The sequence below is a fragment of the Piliocolobus tephrosceles genome, chromosome 3, assembly GCF_002776525.5.
Source record: "Piliocolobus tephrosceles isolate RC106 chromosome 3, ASM277652v3, whole genome shotgun sequence".
Classification (NCBI taxonomy): Eukaryota; Metazoa; Chordata; class Mammalia; order Primates; family Cercopithecidae; genus Piliocolobus; species Piliocolobus tephrosceles.
Genome location: NC_045436.1, coordinates 170,910,939 through 170,931,194, shown reverse-complemented (window position 1 = coordinate 170,931,194; position 20,256 = coordinate 170,910,939). Strand labels below are relative to the sequence as shown.

The 20,256-nt window shown below is 36.6% G+C and overlaps 1 long non-coding RNA gene across 1 annotated transcript in view; it reads right to left on the bottom strand.

The window, feature by feature from the left end:
* Positions 1–1,137: 1,137 nt before the first annotated feature.
* Positions 1,138–20,256, bottom strand: part of LOC111539013 — a 25,372-nt gene continuing 6,253 nt past the window's right edge. The window contains exons 3-4 of the long non-coding RNA XR_002730540.1: positions 4,846–4,909; positions 1,138–1,304 (exon numbers count right to left, since the gene is read on the bottom strand). This is a non-coding gene — a long non-coding RNA (uncharacterized LOC111539013). The remainder of the gene's footprint in view (positions 1,305–4,845; positions 4,910–20,256) is intronic.

Genomic DNA, 20,256 nt, shown 5'->3' with positions numbered 1-20,256 from the left:
TCCCAGAAGGTCATCATCTAGGTTTACAAGCCCAGGCAGTAGCCTTGAGGATTCTGGACTGTTGACCCCAGGTGAAAAGATATGTAGTTACTGGAGTATTCTCATTCTGCAAGGAACTAGTTGACTCTCTGCTTGGTACCCAATAATGAAGCCCATCATTCAGGAAGTTCTCACCCCATGTGTTGGCCATTCAATGAACTTTTAAGTGCCTCATCTCTCAATATAAATGGACAGCAAAAAACTTGTCAGTTTTTTGAAGAATACTTCCAACATGATAGATAGATGAAAATAATTGTTTAAAAGTATCAAAAATAGAGAAAATACAGTAAGTAAGAATGAAAGTTTTTAAAATGTCTCAAAGAGGTAAAACATATTACATTCATGCAACAAGAACAAATACTATTTGGACAACATGGAAAAAAAGAGTTCTTTGAAATTAAAAATATGACAGCAAAAATTTTAAATCCAATTTAGTATTTGAAAGATAAATCTGAAGAAATCTCCTAAAATGAAGTCCAAAGAGCTAAAAATAGGAAATTTTTTAAAATAAAAGATCCTTTTTGGAGGACCAATAGCTAAATATTAGGAGTTCCAGAAAGAAAGATTAAACACAGGGAAAGAAATAATAACAAAACAGTACAAGAATTTCCCATGATTAAAGGATATGGATCTAGAGATTAAAAGACCCCATTCAGAGTCTAGTACACTCTGAACACAAGAAACAAAAACAAACTCTCACCAGGGCATGGTATTATGAAATGTTAGAACAGTGAAGGTAAATAAAAGACTTAGGATCCATAGAGGAGAAAAGCATACAATTTTATATACTCATGTATGAGAGTGGCACTGAACTTTTTTACAGGAACACCAGATTCTACAAGACAATGGAGAAATATCTTCAAATGTGAAGAGAGGGGTAGTGATTTTAAACTTAGAAGTCTATACCAGGGCAAACCATCAACCAAATGTGAAGGTCAAAAGAAGAATTTTCCAAACTGGCAATATGTTTAAAAACTACCTGCCATGAATTCTTTCTTTTTTAAACTTTTATTTTAGCTTTGGGGGTACATGTGAAAGTTTATTATATACATAACCTCATGTCATGAGAGTTTGTTGTACAGATTATTTCATCACCCAAGTATTAAGCCTAGTATCCAATAGTCATTTTTTCTGCTCCTCTCACTCCTCGTGACCCCCACTCTCAAACAGACCCAGTGTCTGTTGTTCCTTTCCTTGTATTCACGCCATGTATTCTTATTCAGAAAGAAGATGAAGGTTATGTTCTACCAAACAAAGCCATTAACCTAAAAAGAGAAAGCAAGGAATGAAAAACTACCCTGAACTCCAATCCAGGAGAGATGCAAAGGTAAGGTAATTCTCGTGATGATGGTAAAGGATGTCCCCAGTCAACAGCTGCTCACAAAAATGTAAGGCTTCAAAGAAAACAAACCCGTCTTTTTCTGTCTAATTATTCCATACACCTCCACGTGTGATATATTGCCTGAATTTATCTGAATATACTGAAAAAATGATTGTACTTTGTGACTTTTAGAATCAATTAATGATAGGTAACATGGAAAACCTAGGCATATAAGAAGTGAAGAATGTGTTATCTCTATAGTAAATAATATATAAACTATATACATATATATACAAACAAAATATATAGATCTTGTATCTAGAAATCTTGCTGAACTTCTAAAAACGTTCTAAATAGTTCTATAAATTATCTTTGGGTTTCTATGAGAAAATGTTACTGAGAGAAATAATAATTTATTCATTTCTAATTTTATAACTCTTATTTCTTTCCTTATTGCATTGTCTAGGGCCTCAAATAGAAGTCAAAAAGAAGCAGCTTTATTTTATTTCTTCACTTAATTTGAATGCTTCTAAAGATACATTATATTAACTCATTATATACAAACTCATTATATACAAACTCAATAAGAAATTCTAGCATAAGTGTAAAAATAACGATCTCTTTAAAAATGTTTATCACATCATGTTTGTAATAAGATGTTAGAAACCACTTAAATGTTGGCCAACAGAAAACTATTAAATTGTATAATGTTATAAACAAAATAAAAATGAACTAGAACTAGATATGTTAAAATGAATAAATCTCAAAATGTAACAAAATTCAAATGTTAAAAACAGAATGTTGATATATTTAAATTTGAAAAATACATTATTAATACCTATAGGTTAGAATAGTTACAATGTTAGTTTTAATTGCTAGACATAAAGACTGAAGAAATAAACAACAAACATGACAGCCTGTTTTTCTCTCATGTAAAAGACACGCAGAGAGATAGACCATCTAAGGTTTACATATGGCCAACCCACAAGAAAATCAGTCCCAGCATTCTTCCATCTGTATCTCTGCCCTTCTCAGACAATGTCTTTCATCCTAGGATCCTAGATGCTTGCTATAACTCTAACCATTATATCAAAGTTCCAGTGGCAGGATGGAGAAAGAGGCAAAGGAGATGTTTTTCTTTATTTCTAAGGATATTTCCTTTTAGTTACACACAACACTACTACCCAATCTTAATGGCCAAATCTTGGTACTACAGTATTGTGAGGGCAACTGGGAAACATACTCTTCCCTTTAAAAATCAAGATTTATCTGTTCCAAAGAAGAGAAGAATAGATTATGGTGAGCAATTAGGTAATGATAAACACCCAATTCACAATAACATTCTGATGGGATTCGGCAATTATCTCTGATGAATGAGAACATAAAACGGGACGGAAAAGAAACACAGAGGGGTTCAACTGTACTTCTGATTATTTTCTTCTTAATAAATATTATTTGGAGCAAATATTTCGAAAATATTAAGATTTGACATAGCAAGGTGGTAATATTTGTCATATTCATTTTTGCTTTCTCCACATTTATAATATTCCATGTAATAAAAAATTAACTTAATGTTCAAATGGCTAATTTTGCACCATTGTTCTTTTATTTTAAAAAGGTAATCTAAGCTTCTACATACATATACACAAAAAACTTAGACTACATAAGCTATACTTAGAAGACACAAGCTTCATTACAAACTCTCTTATATGAGGCTTCAGTTATTTTGACTTTAAAATAAAATCCTAGATTCATCAAATATCTCAAGTTCTGGCTGCCCCTAATAAATCCTTGTTGTTGTTATTAATCAGCATTAGGTGAACTCCTACTATTAATACATGGAGATAACTGATCACAAGGCATTCTTCCAAACAATGCATCATAGAATATACCCTGGGTGTCAATTGCCTAAATTTCTGGTTCCTCATACAAAGGCTGATGCATTCCCCTATTGATTGAAATTGTAGTTATAGGAAGAAAAGTGGAAATAAGACTCTTCTGATAAGCATGGAAGACCATGAATACATTATTTCACTCCTCTTATGACAAAGATCTGTTTAAGTTCACCCTACAGATCTCTGCTTAGTTGACACTTCGACCAAGAACTTAACCATGAATACATTATTTCACTCCTTTTATGACGAAGACCTGTTTGAGTTCACCCTACAGATATCTGCTTAGTTGACGCTTCAACCAAGGACTTTATGACACCCCACCACCACCACCACACATAGATTACATTAGGTGCTGATTCTTTTAAACTGCTATGGCGGTCCATAATTGCTTGTATCTTGCACTTCCCTATGCCACCTATCCCATATCCTTCCCTATACTCTGAATGCCTGTTTACTTGTTCGTTTGCCCCATAAGACCCCAGATTTCCTTGAAAGAAGGTGTACTGTTTGGATCACTGTGGTATTCCCAACACATAGCCCAGGGAATGGTACATAGGTGTTCAATAAATATTTTCTAAATAAATGAGTAACTGAATGTCACTCTTCTCTCTCTGGTATTGTCCTAAACACTGGTGTTGCTGCTTAGTCAGGATAAAGACCCTTGTGGTCCAAAGGCTTCCTTTGTTACATCTAATTTACATGACTATAAAACACTGTGGAAAGCCCAATTGCCAGAAACTCACCCCTGCATGTTCATTTTACAGTAAGTGCTTTTGGAATTTCCCTCAACAAAAATATCAGAATTTAGAGGTCTCAATTGCTGGGAAAACAATTCCCACTACCAATGGAAGAGTCATGAGGCACAGCAATTCACATCATCCTACTAAAGGATTTAGTGTGGATAATGGATTACTGGAATTCCTACATTATGAAGAGAAATGGTAAAGAACAAAATCTCTGTTCGATGTTCAGGCGCCTCATTCATTTCCTGTTTTTCCAGTAAGTTCACATTAGACACAACCCTTAACCTTTTCAGATCTCATCTCTTGTGGAGATACATGCGTCTTCCCAAAGCATTACAAAATCAGAGCCTGAAGCATCTCAGACTACATGATTCCTTAACCTTTTCTGGCTCCTACTTCTCAAAATCACACTATTAAAAATTTGGGGTTCCACCCACCTTTTACAAAGAAGGCAATATATTTAAGGAAACTGTTGTTATATTTATTAGGTATATTAAGCTTAAGGACTTAAAAATCACAAGACATATTGTTGATAATATTGTTGTTACTGTTCATAGTGCAATAGTGTTCCTTCAAAATTCATGTCCACACAGAACCTCAGAATGTGATATTTTTAAATAGTGTCTTTGAAGATGTAATTAATTCAAGATCTCAAGATGAAATTATCCTGGATATAGGGTAGATCCTTTGTCCAAAAACTGGTGTCTTTATAAGAAGGGAGGACACAGAGAAACACTCAGGGAAAAGACCATGTGAAAATACAGAGACAGAGATTGGAGTTATGTTGCCACAAGCCAAATAACCCCAGGACCCACTAGAATCTGAAAGGGCCAAGGAAATTCCTTACCTTCAGCCTTCATAGGAAACATGGCTCTGCTAATACCTTGATTTCAACCTTCTAGCCTCCAGACCTGTGAGAGAGTAAAATTGTTGTTTTACCCAGTTTGTAGTACTTTGTTATGGTAGCCCTAAGAAACTAGTTTGGTTTGAAAACACCAAAACCAGCTGTTTGTTGCAAATGGTAAAAATGTTATGTCTATGCAAAACACAATAATAAGAAATGATGTTATCACTGGGAAGCGTATTAGGAAAAAAGAAATTCTTAAGAAGCATTAGGAAACCTTGGTTCCACCCAGGTCCCACCATCTGTGGTAAGTATTGAACTAAAAAGTACTTATTAGGTGGATAATCAGTGTTCATCTCAAATGACCAGTAAAGGCAGCCAATTACACAAATACAACAAGACTAAACATTTCAGAATTTTTTTAAAACAGAGTAAAGGGAATAATCACCCAGCAATTTATCATTCTGTTGGTCAGCACTAGCATTTTGTTGACATTTCTTCCTGGGAGATGTTTCTTCCACATCCAAAGTTATGTTCAAGCTTTAAATATATGTTCTACCTTTAACATTTAGCATTGTAGCAAACCACATTGTTATAAACTTATTCACAGAAAAAAGTCAAACTTTATTGATATACAATTGATAAAACGCTAAATCACATTTTATTGAAACCTACATAGATAAAATGTAATATTTCATTGAGAGGTTCTTACATAATTTACTTCAAGTATTCCTTATTGATGGACACAGATCATTTTCATTGTTTTTTCTACTACAAATAGTTATCCAGTAAATATCTTGTTTCAGAACTTTTAACAATATTTATGATTATTTTCTTGGGATTAGTTCTAAAAAATTAAAAGGAGAAAAGACTCCTGGGTCAGGCAGTATAAAAAATTTAAAGGCAAAATACTTTCTAAAAAAGAGTATATCAATTCATACTTCAACCAGCAGTGTGTGAAGGTGAGAACAGAAAATGGTAGTCTACATACTGAAATATTTACTAACTTCATAAGCAATAAATGACACATTATTTTAATTTGTATTTTTTAGAGACTGGCATAAAAGAAAAACACAAATGCCTATGTTATGACCTAGCAATTCCACTCCTAAATGCATTTATACATCCACCAATTCACTCCCAAGCATATAACCAGGAGAAATGAGTGGTGTGTTCACAATAGCTGTTTCATTCATAATAGTCAAACACTGGAAACAACCCAAATGTCCCTCATCAGCAGAATGTACACGTAAATTGTGGTATATTCATAAAATGAAATATTACAGAAAGATTTTTAAAAGAACAAACTACTACCACGTATCTCACAGGCATCACATTACATGAAAGAAGCCAGAAACAAAGGAAAAAAATACTGTTTAATTTCATTTATATGGAGTTCAAGATCAGGTAAATGTAGCTAATAGAAATTGAAATCAGAATAGTGATGGAGGAAGTGAAGAGTATTAGTACTGACTGGGAAACGGCATGGAAGTGGCTGTGAGGTATTGGAAAATTTGTAATTCTTAATCTGGGTGGTGCACAGATGAGCATATGAAGGTATAAAAACACACTGCATGTGAGCTGAGATCCGGCCACTGCACTCCAGCCCGGGCGACAGAGCAAGACTCCGTCTCAAAAAAAATCAAAACACTGCATTTAAAATTAGTTCAATTTATTACGCGATAGTTTTACCTTTATGGAAAAGAAAGAATTAAAAAAAAAAAAAAAAAAAAAAAAAAACAAAGTGTGAATTTTGAAGGACATTACAAGTAGATGAATCTACCTGTGAAGGTCCTTTAAGATAAATGGTTCATTGCTCCATTTACCTTAAAGTGAGAATTGGCTTCTGGATGATATCATGCTTTTCTGTTCAGGGAGTTTGGTAATGAACTCACTGAACTATTTACACATATGTTTGAAGGTTACAGAAAACTGGACTTGTGCCCAAAAGACTTAGAGAGTCAAGAAAGTCGTCTTAGCAATTACCATCTGGCAAATCTACCACTTCAATTATTATTTAAATAACTCTTTTAGAGACAAAATCGTAAGCATAAAAAGAAAAAAGCATACTAAAATCTTCAGTAACTGGAGAATGGTACAAACACTAGGAATCAGAAATGCATTCTAATCCAAGTTTTATAGTAAATGATTTCCATAGCACCGCACTTCTCTGGATTTCTATCTTTATTTGTTTATTTTTTTCAGTCCCTTTCGGTGCCTCCAAATCTTCCACTCGTCTAAATGTTGGTGTGCTTCAGGGCACCATCTCCCTAGATAATTGCATATAATTCCATGACTTAAGTACCATATATAAGCCAATGTCTCCCAAATTTATATCTCCACACATGACCTCTCACCTAAACTTCACACTCAAAAATGTAACTTCCTGCTTAACATCCTCATTAGATATTTAATAGGCATCTCCAATTTAAGGCCTTGATTTTCCATACACACTTGAGTCTCCAAAATGTATTCCTCCTCCAACTTCTCCAACTGAGGACAAAGTTAACCACACTGCTCAAAGCCCCCTACCCAGAAATAGAAGAATCATAAAACTGGGAAAGCCCTTTCCCATTTTTGCTTTTAGGGCGAAGTCTCTCCAAACAAGAAAGAAAGCTTCATCAGTGTAAGCAATTTGTTTTGTTAATTGCTAACATCACCGGTGACTAGAACAATGCCTGGCATGTTTTAGGAACATGATAGGAACATGTAGGATCAATGAATGAATGATATATTGAACATCATAATTTCCTAATTGGAATAACTTCTAATTATATATAAAGACCCATCTTTAGTAGTACTTTCATTTAGTCATTGGATTGTTGTGAGGTTCAAATAAATTACATTATAGAAAATGTCTTTTTTTTTTTTTGGCAATAAAATGGTAGATTGCTCTACTAGTCTCTGCAGAACAATGGCTTTCCAGCTCTGACATTGTCATTTGTAGGTGAAAGTGGGAAGGTTTGTGTTTAAATCTGGACTCTGGATTTAATTGGAGGGACCTCAATTAATTGGAGAACCTTGGATTATGTGTTTAATCTCTCTGGTACGCTCATCCATAAATTGAATATAAGTAAATCTGCCTCATAAGATTGTATTACAAATTACTTTAAATGATACAATATTTATGAGAGTGCGAAACAAGTACAAGGTCCTCAGAAAATAACAACAACAACAACAAAAATGATGACAGCAATTGCCATCCTGACTGGCATGAGATGGTATCTCATTGTGGTTTTGATTTGCATTTCTCTAATGACCAGTGATGTTGAGCTTTTTTTTCATGTTTGTTGGCCGCATGAATGTCTTCTTTTGAGAAGTGTCACTTTATGTCTTTTGCCCACTTTTTAATGGGGTTGTTTTTCCTTGTAAATTTGGTTAAGTTCCTTGTAGATTCTGGATGTGAGACCTTTGTCAGATGGATAGATTGCAAAAATTTTCTCCTACACTCTGTAGGTTGCCTTTTTGCTCTGATGATAGTTTCTTTCCCTGTGCAGAAGCTCTTTAGTATAATTATATTCCATTTGTCAATTTTTGCTTTTGTTGTAATTGCTTTTGGCAATCTCATCATGAAATCTTTGCCCTTACATATTTCCTGAATGGTATTGCCTAGAAAAATAGCTAATGCATGCTAGGCTTAACACCTAGGTGACAGATTGATAGGTGCAGCAAACCACCATGGCACACATTTACCTATGTAACAAACCTGCACATCCTGCACATGTACCCCAGAATTTAAGATAAAAATTAAAGAAAAATCATGACAATAACAGAAAAACAATGTTTGTGTGAATTATACCGTTATCATGATGTTTCCTTGAGGGGCCAAGTATATTTTAAAATAATTTTATCAATTTTTATAAAGTAGTACATATTTACTGTAGAAATGGTAAATCATACCTACAAATAGTTTTTAAATGAAACTTACCTAGAACCCTGTCTCCGAGACACAATCCCTGCTGACATTTTGGCTATACATTCTCCAAATCTTTCTTTACTTCCTCCTTTCCTTTCCTCCCTCTCTCCCTCCATTGCTCCTCTTCCTCTTCCTCTTCCTCTTCCTCTTCCTCTTCCTCTCTCTCTCTGGCTGGAGTGCAGTGGTGAGATCATAGCTCACTGCATGCAACCTCCATCCCTTGGGCTCAAGTGATTCTCCCACCTTTGGATCACAGGCGCACACCACAGTGCCCTGCTAATTTCTTTATTTTTTGTAGAGACAGGGTTTCGCCATGTTTCCCAGGCTGGTCTCAAACTCCTGGGCTCAGATGATCCACCTGCCTCAGCCTGCCAAAGTGCCGGGATTACAATCATGAGCTACCTCTTCCAGCCCTTCAAGTCTTTTTAACAAGCGTATCGGCAGGGCGCGGTGGCTCAAGCCTGTAATCCCAGCACTTTGGGAGGCCGAGACGGGCGGATCACGAGGTCAGGAGATCGAGACCATCCTGGCTAACACAGTGAAACCCCGTCTCTACTAAAAATACAAAAAACTAGCCGGACCAGGTGGCGGGCGCCTGTAGTCCCAGCTACTCGGGAGGCTGAGGCAGGAGAATGGCATGAACCCGGGAGGCGGAATTTGCAGTGAGCTGAGATCCGGCCACTGCACTCCAGCCTGGGTGACAGAGCAAGACTCTGCCTCAAAAAAAACAAAAACAAAAACAAAAAAAAACCGTATCTGCATGTATGGTATCTTATCTGTCATTACATTAACAATGTCATCTAAATTCTTAAAGAACATGATTTCTAAAAGCTGTATTTCCTTTTTCTGAGCTCTTGTTGATGTTCTGTTGAATTGATTTACATGTTTACAACTATTAACAATAATAATATTATTAATAAATTTGGGGGGATTATTTCCATGGGTAAAATTCCTAAATGGAATTAATGAATGAAATGAAAATCATTGACATTTTTCTTCCCCCCAAAATGTGCTAATTTACACTAAAATCAGCAGTGTATGACCGCCTATTTCCTTATCTCCTAATGAAAGATTGAATTATAGCACAGAAAACAACAGCACAAATATCATTGTGGTAAACAAATGAAAAGTCTTACTATATTTTATTTTTTGTAATATGTAATAAAGTTTAATATCATTGTTTTAACAATGACTTCATTATATGTGTTAAAATGTATACTGTTATATTTTTGTTTTCAAATACAAATTAAAAATTCCACCACCCAATCACAGTGTTTGTCAACTCTTTCTTCATACAATTTCAGACATCTCTCTATGGATAAGAAGATGTCAGAACAGGTATGAAGTTAGGGAGGAAAAGGGGAAAGAAGAGTGAAAGAAGTCCTTATTAGAGATACAGTGTATCCTCATTATTTGTGGATTCCCTATTTGTGAATTTGCCTACATGCTAAAATTTGTTTGTAATCCCAAAATGAATACTACTGGAGCTTTTGTGGCCATTCACAGATATGGATACAGTAGCAGAAATTTGAGTCACCTGACATACACATTCCCAGCTAAGTCAAACCAGGTGATGTCCTGCCATTTGGTTTCAGCACTTATACTGTAAATAAGTATCCTTTGCACAGTCTATTTTGTGCCATGTAATTCCCATTTTTGTGCTTCATGTTGGTGATTTTACTGGTTACAGTGGTTTCAAAGCATAATGCTGAAGTTCTGTCTAGTTTTCCAAAGTGCAAGAAGCTATGATGTGAGAAAATACAAGTGTTAGATAAGCTCAATTCAGTCATGAATCATAATGCCATCAGTCGCGGATCCGATTTAAATGAATCAACAACATATATATTAAATAAGGTGCCTTTAAACAGAAGCACACATAAAACACATAATTTTGTAATGATCAGTTGATGAAGATGCTGTGATCAGAGGCTCGAAGGAACCTAACCTGAAACATAATTTCCCCCAGGAACAATGGTTGAGTATTCTCTAATTCAGTTTTCCTAGTGACTTTATAGAACACACCAACCATGAATTCTTGAATCAACTGTACTTTAGAAAACTTAGAAATAAAAATTTTTAATGCATTGTACTATAAATGCCACCATTAATAAAAGTATTAAAGTACTTTTATTTGAATTTACAGTAAAATATAAATCATGTAGAATTAAATAAATCACTAAAAAATATTCAATTTTCTTCCCAAAAAGAAATATCAATTCTTAAAAGATCCCTCTAGATTGCCAAATTTAAAGGCATGAATATGGTTGTGAATTTACTAAGAGGCTAGGGTCATTATGTTTTTAAACTATGCTTCAAATTTACATACCATTCATGGATTGACATGAGAATATTAGAATTCTTATACTTCCCAACAAATACATCTTCTCTCTACCCCTATCCTGAATTTGTTAAATTATTACTGTAACATTGTGAAAGCTTATGCCATTTGCATTTGAAGATGTGACCATAAATTCAATAGTTTTTCAGATTTGCTCTACTTTTAAGCTGATTTCAATACTCATCATCAGTGCTTTGACTGCAATTTCTCCATTCCTGAGTTATGACTTTGCAATTATTCTTACTATAAGTGATTATTGGAATAGAACTACATTGTTATCTATAGGATGGATGAACACACCTTTGCAACACATACTACACACACACACACACACACACACACACACACACAACCAGAAACCACCCCCAACCCAGGGACTCACTCGCAAGGTACAAACTGGAAGAGATGAAACAACTGCCGTTAATGGAAAACCAAACATCATATGTTCTCACTAATAAGAGGGAGCTAAGCTATGAGGTTGCAAAGGCATGCCACAGTGGACTTTGGGGACACAGAGGGAAAGGGTGGGAAGAAGGCAAAGGATAAAGACTACAAATTGGGTTCAGTGTATACTGCACAGGTGATGGGTGCACCAAAATCTCACAAATCACCACTAAAGAAATTACTCACGTAACCAAATACCACCTGTTCCCCAAAAACCTACGGAAATAAAAAAATTAAAAAACAAAAGAAACAACTGCCTTCCTGTGTGTCATTGATTCTAAGACACATTTTTTTCATATTTTATTATCTCGGAAAATGAGGTGTGCTTTACAATTGATATCATGTCAGAGTTTAATTGGCAGTGGTTTTTGTTTCTTAGTTAAAAAAATTAAAAATCATATTGCATCTTACAATTGATGGCATCTTTAACAGGATATAGTGGCATAGATCTAAAGGGACAGCCCATGGAGGAGATTGGGGGAGCTATGGATGTTTGGCAGGAATGGAAGAAGTTTGGGTAACTGGGGCAGAAAATGGCAAAGGTGATTGTGTAGGAGGATTCACAGTCAGAGACTGGGAATACCTTAGTCAAAAGATTGTACAAAGGTCAACTTGTCCACGATCATCATCCTCAAATATTTGAAAGCCTGTCACGTGAAAGAAGAAAACATACTTGTTTCATAGGGCTCCTGAGGACAGAATGAGGGCCAGCAAGTCAAGTAAATGATGCTGCGTGGGGCTCAAGAAACTCTGAATTTTGGAAATTTGAATTGGCCAGCAGTTGGATAAACTTTCTTGTGAGAAAGCAAAATTTATAGAAAGGAGTCAAGAAGAGGCATACAGCTTTAGAGGGTGTCCCTGCCTTAAGTTTGAGGTTTAACAAAGCAACTTCTCTCCCTGTTTTAAGATTCCTATACTCTAAAAATTCATACCCATTTTAGCCTCTACCAGAAAATAATGTAGGTAAATAATCACAAAGAAGAATGAGAAATGTGTAGGAAGATGTTAATTGTAGAGGAAGAAAGAATAAAACAATATATTCATTCATAGGGAAATGTTTCAATAGCCACTAAAATCTGATGAAATACAACACGGCTGTTGAAAATGACCATTATGAAGACCATGTACTGGCAAGGAAAGCTGTGTCTGAAAGTCTTGAGAAAATATGACACAAAATTACATCTTTACTGATTATATGTAAAAATATGTAATTTTTTTCATATGGAAAAAGCTAGATAGAAATGTGGAAGTGAACACAGGTGATGTTTTTGACTGGCAGAATTCTGGGTTAGTCTTTTTCTCTTTCATTTTAAATTTTCATTATTATTGTGGTTAGCAATTTAAGCAACCCTTGTTGTGGGGAAGTTAGTTTATCTTATTTGAGGAACACCAACTGGGACCCCTCTGATATGAACAACATGTGCTGTAAATTGCTGGTGCTCCTTACTGAAACACTTAGAAAAGATACCTTGAGTTGTTTGGACCTAATTACCTAATAAACAGACCTGTTAGGTGTTTATTTTAGACTATGGGCCCCATCAAAACATTACTGAGACAATAAAGGCAACGTGAACCAAGACAATTTTGGAAACCTTTGACATAGCCCCTATACTCAAATAACTCATCATCTAGTCTCAAAAGCCAGATCATAAATAAATGAAACTAGCAAAATAGGTCATATAATCGGGATGAGTACAAAATGAGGAGGGTGAATTGGAGTGGGAGAAGAGGGGAAGACAAGTAATTTTGATTGCGTGGAAGGCATCAAGAAAAGCTGCACAGGAAGCATGATTTTTAATACTGGTTGTTTTATTTCATCTAAATAATAAATGTTCTTATTTTCTGAAATAAAATACACTAGATTATACTGAGAAAATGGTAATCTCCTGCCCTAGTCACCATCAAAACCCCAGTCCTGCTCCCCAGAGCCAACCTCTTTCAATTGTTTTACCTGCTTCTCCTGGTAATTGTTCCCCTATCTTTAAATAAGATGCTTATACTGCTAAATCTTGTTTCATAAATTTTCAGCCTTTTGTGTTGACTTCCCATTACCGAACTTAAGGGGTTAGCTTTCTTATGCCATCCTCAACCCACATCCCTCAATTTAATTATATATCAAATACTGGGGGCATCATTATGAGTATATAAATGTTATTACTGAACCATGTAATGTACTATAATTACATATTCCTTCTCCTAGAACTTATTGTTTTTCCTTGGGTTCTTAATACATTCTGGTTTCTCTTCATTTTTTAAACATACTTACTATTACTTTTGTCCTAAATGCTCCAACAGATCTTTTAAAACTTACCAGTAATTTTTGCACTTGCTGGGCTACAGTTTCAAACACTCTATCCATTTCTGCCTCCTGCCCTCCCTTCTTTGACCCACCCATCCTGCACCCTCTCTCCCACAGCCTACAGTTCTTCTGCTCCTATTGTGGACCCTTTGATCTCCAGGCCAGCTAGCTGGCTTTCATGCTAAGCCTTCTTTTCTCCACCCTCCTCTACCCCAGGCATTACATGGCCTGGTTTGTTAATACCACATCTTTCTCTCCCTTGATTGACTCCCTCATTTTATAAAGAACATTCTTCAGTTGCTTCCTAAGAAAAGATGTGGAGTGGGCAAAACATTTGAGTCTTTCATGTCAGAAAATGTCTATACACTACGGTATACCGTAAATCGATAATTTGGCTTAGTATAGAATAGTAGGTTGAAAATAATTATCCAAGTTTTGAAAACATTGCTCTTTTGTTCTAGCGTTCAGTGTTGCTGAATGCTTCGACATTCAGAAGCCATTCTGAATTTCCTTTCTCTCTCTCTCTCTCTCTCTCTCCCCCCCTTCCCTCCCTCTCTCTTTCATCTCAAGTAACTCATCTAGGGTCTTCTTGTGTACAGTGTGCTCAGCAATCAGGGAACCCGTCAGTGTAGAAGCTCACACATTTCAGCTGTGAGAGATATTCCTACATTATTCATTTGATTATCTTATCCTTTCCTTTTTCTGTATCTTCTCTTTCTGAAACTCCTAATGTTTAGAGGTGAAGCTTCCCAGATTGAGATTCTAATTTTCTTTCCTTCCTTCTTATTCATCATTATTCCTCTTGTTTTTCAACACAGTTATTTTCCAAAATTGTACGCACTTTTAAATTTCTTTTCTGGGGTATGAAATAAAAATATTTTCCCCAAGAGCTCTTTATTGCTCTGATGTTTCTTTTTCCCTAGCTTTCTGTTGTTATTCTAAAGCTGCAACAAATTTTCTTGTCTTTCTGAAGTTATTAGTGGCAGCTTTTTAAAAGTTTTCCTCTGTTCCCAACATTGTCTCTATTTCACTGAATTTCTTTTCCTTGTTTTTGTTGATTTGTTTCTTTCGGCGCGGTGGCTCACGCCTGTAACCCCAGCACTTTGGGAGGCCGAGGTGGGCAGATCACAAGGTCAGGAGATCGAGACCATCCTGGCTAACACTGTAAAACCCCGTCTCTACTAAAAATACAAAAGAAAAAGAAAAAAATTAGCCAGGCATGGTGGCGGGCGCCTGTAGTCCCAGCTACTACGGAGGCTGAGGCAGGAGAATGGCGTGAACCTGGGAGGCGGAGCTTGCAGTGAGCGGAGATCGCACCACTGCACTCCAGCCTGGGAGACAGTGAGACTCCGTCTCAAAAAAAAAAAAAAAAAAAAAAAAAAAAGATTCGTTTCTTTCATTGGTTGATCTTTTGCGTGTTTTCAGCTCTTTCATGTGGAAAGCCTTCCTCAAAATACCCAGTTATCCTGGATTGTCCACTTGTTTTTTCAGAGTGAAGCACTAAGTGTTTTATCTGAACACTGTAAGCATGGGCAGATATTTAATTGCTGGGTTTTACTCATAGTAATGAAAGGGCAAGCCATCCTTCCTCATGGAGAGCTCCACATGTCTGCCTCTAAAAATCTCTCTGGACCCACTTCATTTCTACACAAAATGACCTTCCAATCTGCTGCTGTAGAAGGTGAAGAATAGGACATATGTCTGGCTGCTGGTCTTCTAAAGCTATGGGGGAAGGGTGCTGAGTGTCTCCGAATTTGTTATATAGATTTTCTTTAATCCCATTTAACCCCATGCCACACTACCTTGCTCTCCCCGGATGTTGGTGTCCCTGAGACCACAGTCCCACTAGTTTATTCTCCAAAGAATGACTTTTCTCCAGTGTGACAGTAAAAGGCAAGGATGTAACCACCTTCTGGCTAGGAAAGGCTGGGAGGAAGCTGCACCCTCAGGTTCTGCCAGTCACCCTGTTTGAGCCTGTCCCTCCAGCCTTCCACTGATCCTATACTCTTCTTGCAGAACTTCTCAGGCTCCACGGGCAAGTCATCTGCAGGCATTTAAGGAGGTACTTTCTCCACTCTGCTAAGGTGCTTGCCATGCCTGCATCTGTTTCCTATCTTCAGAAAAGTGGTTGAGCCACTCCATTCATTATTATCTTTCCTACTATTCTTTTTGTTCTTGCAGAACAATATCTGTACTGACCTGCCAACATTTCAAGAGTTTGGGAGGGAGACGTGATAAGTCTATGTGAACAACGGACTGTGATTAACTGGAAGCCTAATGACAATTAAGAAAACACAAACAATGGAGTCGATCAAGTGGCGAAACTAGAAAGGGCAGTCTAGGCAGAGTTCTACATGATGGTCTTCTAGGAGATATATAAAATCATCTGTTCATGGGTAGCCTCTTTCGACTGTGGAATACCATGCGACTTCAAAAGAAGTAGCATAGTATTCAAGTAGCATAGCATTCAATTTTCAAGCTTAGCATATGGAAGGATACAGATTTTATTCCAGGTCTCTCACTAAGTAGTTGTGTATCTATCAGGAAAATTGAACTTCTCTGGGCCTCCATTTCCTCATCTGTCAAAAATGGAGACAAATTAGATCTACTTCATAAGGTTTTTGTACCAATTAAATGAAAAGATGCTTTGTGAAGAGTTTAGCCTTGTGTCTAGCAAAACACTAAGCACCAATAAACATGAGTTAATGTCATCATCATCAACCTCCAATTATACAAATACACATTAATAGGGAAAATTTGGCTAAGAAGACTGACCAAAATAATTTAGATGAGCAGAAGAAATTTGTATGAAGAATTAGCAACAAAGTTATAAAATACTTACTTTGGATTCGGTTTCCTAATAGAAACTAGAGTTATTTGAAGGGTTAAACTAAACATAAGTATTTGTGTAAGATGCTATTTAGAATGTATCACACAGTACTTATTAAGTAGTAGCTATTTTGCTATCATTATTATTAAATATAGGCATAGGACAAAGAAAGCATCCTGAAAAGTTTAGAACTGGAAAGTTGAAATTAAACTGCAAATGAGAGTGACTGATTGTCAGACTTAAAAACTAGCCCAGAGGCACACTCTGATATTTCAGTCAATCCCTGGAAATAATGGAGGGTCCAGCTGAGTTCTCCTATAGGACTTTGTACTTCCCTTAATACATATCATTACCCTGTTCAGGTATTTTCCTCAAGGGACTATGGCTGTGGTTAGGGAGGAACCCAGTTGGTTTAATTCTCCCCTCTCCCCAACATGTAGCATTGTACTTAGAACACATAGTTCATAATGATAAATAAAAACTGCTTAAATTATCTAAATAAATATTTGCAAGAGCAAGCTTGAGATGATAGAATGGAAAATAGCTGGTTTGATATGCCTTTCATGTCATGCTCATGACCTCACAAACCCCCAAATATTCCATATTCTAGCCTTTTTTTTAAAAAAAAAAATTAAGTTTCTTATGCATAAACTAGGCACATTGAGCAGCACTGAAATAAACAACCCCATTTGACTTCAACTCTTCAGAAATCTCCAAAGTTGGCGAATCTCACAAGAACCTGCCCAGCAGTACTGACGCCCTACTTGACAAAAGGATTAACAGCAAAGCATTTTAGGAAAGGACTACGGTGCTGACTGTATATGTTTTTACCCAATATACTTACCAGGCTTTTCTTATTAGCTAAACATCTTGTCACAGATTATTAAAATGAAACAATCATTGTTAAAACAAATGAAAAAAAGATGCTGTCTGTAATGGCTTGAATGTTACTCTTTGTAGGCCTGCCAATTGTAAGATTCTACAATATTTCCTGTCACCACGGAGAATGACTGGTTTTTTCTGCATAGTACACAGGGTTGAAAAGTATCCTAAGACAAAACATTGTATTTTAATGATGCTTAAAGTATTTTCACGTGTTTACATCATTTGGTTCTACCTAACAATTTAGTGGGAATAATTCCATTCTTGCAATGGAGAAAAAAGGAGTTAGTGAGGACTAAGTGACTCAAACCAAGGTCACACAAAGAGTTGAGCATGCAAGACAGTGGAAAAGTAGCCACATAAACAGCCGTCTGGGAGGAAGGGGACTTGGGCTCTTGTCCTGTCCCAGGTCTAATAAGCTAAGCAACCTTGGGCTAGTCGTCTCATTTCTCTGGGTCTCAGTTTCCCTGTGTAGAAAATGAGAAGTTTATATTAAAAGCCTTTCTAGTTCTAATAACTCGGAAATTACAGAATCTATCCCCAGATTTTCTGAGCTCTTTCCAAAGTAATACATGAAGTTGTTCTCTGGGATCAAACTTCTGTCACCAAAGAACCCAATTCCTTCTTATTTCTCAGTTTCCAGATGCTTACTTTGAAAGACAACAAATTGTATGCAAATGGATTGAGAAGCTGCTATGTGGCAGGCACTATACGAGGCAGTCATGATGCCAAGGTGAAGAGACCTGGTGCCTGCCCTCAAGGAATTTACTGCCTAGGGGAGACACATAACCACCTACAAAGCTATGTCATGGCTGTAGAAATGGAGAGATGACATACAGTATGCAGAGGAATTAGATGGAAAGATGGATGGATGGATGGATGGATGGATGGATGGATGGATGGATGGATGGAGATAGATAAATAGACAGACAGACAAATAGAAACATAGATGGATGTAAGCAGGCTCAGCAAGCTCAGGTTGGTCTTTTTTAGGAAGGGATATTTGTATTGACTCATTAATGGACAGAAATAACACATTGTGATGGTACATAATAGCTTGTGCAGAGTCAAGAAGGTAGGGTGTGGCATGATGCATCCAGAGAACCACCAGTCCTTCTGGAGTATGGATGGGGCTATGGAAGCAGAGGTGCACACAGTGAGAGGCAGGGCTGGCAAAAGGAGCCGGATGTAGTCATGAATGGCTACTGTTGTTCCATGTGCTGTTACTTTTTAGTCTTGATTTATTTATTTATGTTATACCTTGTTCCTGAAAGGATCTGAGGTTGTGTTAGTCCATTCTGCTTTGCTATAAAGTAACATCTGAGGCTGGGTAATTCAGAAAGAAAAGAGGTTTATTTGTCTCATCATTCTGCAGACTTTATAAGCATGGTAATAGCCTCTGCTTAGCTTCTGGTTGGGGGCCTCAGGAAGCTTACAATCATGGTAGAAGGTGAAAGGGAGGCAGTGTGTCTCATGGCAAGAGAAGGAATCTTTTAAACAACCAGCTCTTGCATGGAATCAGAGTGACACCTCACTCCAATGCTGGGAATCACATTTCAACATGAGATTTGGAGGGCTCAAAACATCCAAACCATATCAGAGGTGGTTTGCTTAAGTGAAAACAACAATAACAAAGCAACAAAAATTCAGACTATCTTAAATAATAAGGAAATATATTTGGCTCAGGAAAAAAGAAACCTAGAAACCAGCTAGACTTCAGGATTTATTCACCTGAAGACTATAACTCAGTTTCTCCATAGTTTTATGATTGCCCCTTACTCAGTGTATTTACTTCCCTCTGACATCCAGTGGTTACTTTTTCAGTTATAGGAACTGTCTGACTCAGAACCCTAAGAATTTCTCCCTCTTGTGTCTCTAGACTGAGCTTGATCGATTCATGAATGGAGTCCAGGGGCCTACCAAGTGCTGTCTTAGACCTGGATTCCTGAATCACTATGCCAGTTTTGGATGAATTAGCTCCAAACCACTTACATAAACCTCCAGAACTGAAGATGGAGACAGGGTTCCTGAAATCAAGGGTGACAGAAGGAGGTACATCATTAAATGAACACTGGGATAGTTTACTTAGGGCAAATACAATAATGGGTATATAAATGGCAATATCCACTGCACTCACAATAAAATAAAAATTAATATAAAGATTCTGATGCAATATAATAGTCTTATAATGTTATTTTGTAGTCTATATAGCTCTATAGACTATATAATAACACATAGTACTGTTATATTATAAATAACAAGATAAAGCTGAAGAGATAATAAAGGTAAAATGGTGAGACAAGAACAATGGGAAAGTTACTAGATAGACTCTGAACAGTAAAAGCCCCAACAAGTTAATTACAAATAAAATGGCAGGCTGAGAGCGGTGGCTCACGCCTGTAATCCCAGCACTTTGGGAGACCGAGGTGGGTGGATCATGAAGTCAGGAGATCAAGGCCATCCTGGCTAACATGGTGAAACCCCGTCTCTACTAAATATACAAAAAAATTAGCCAGGCATGGTGGCAGGCACCTGTAGCCCAGCTACTCAGGAGGCTGAGGCAGGAGAATGGTGTGAACCCAAGAGGCAGAGCTTGCAGTGAGCAGAGATCGTGCCAATGCACTCCAGCCTGGATGACAGAGCGAGACTCCGTCTCAAAATAAATAAATAAATAAATAAATAAATAAATAAATAAATAAATAAAT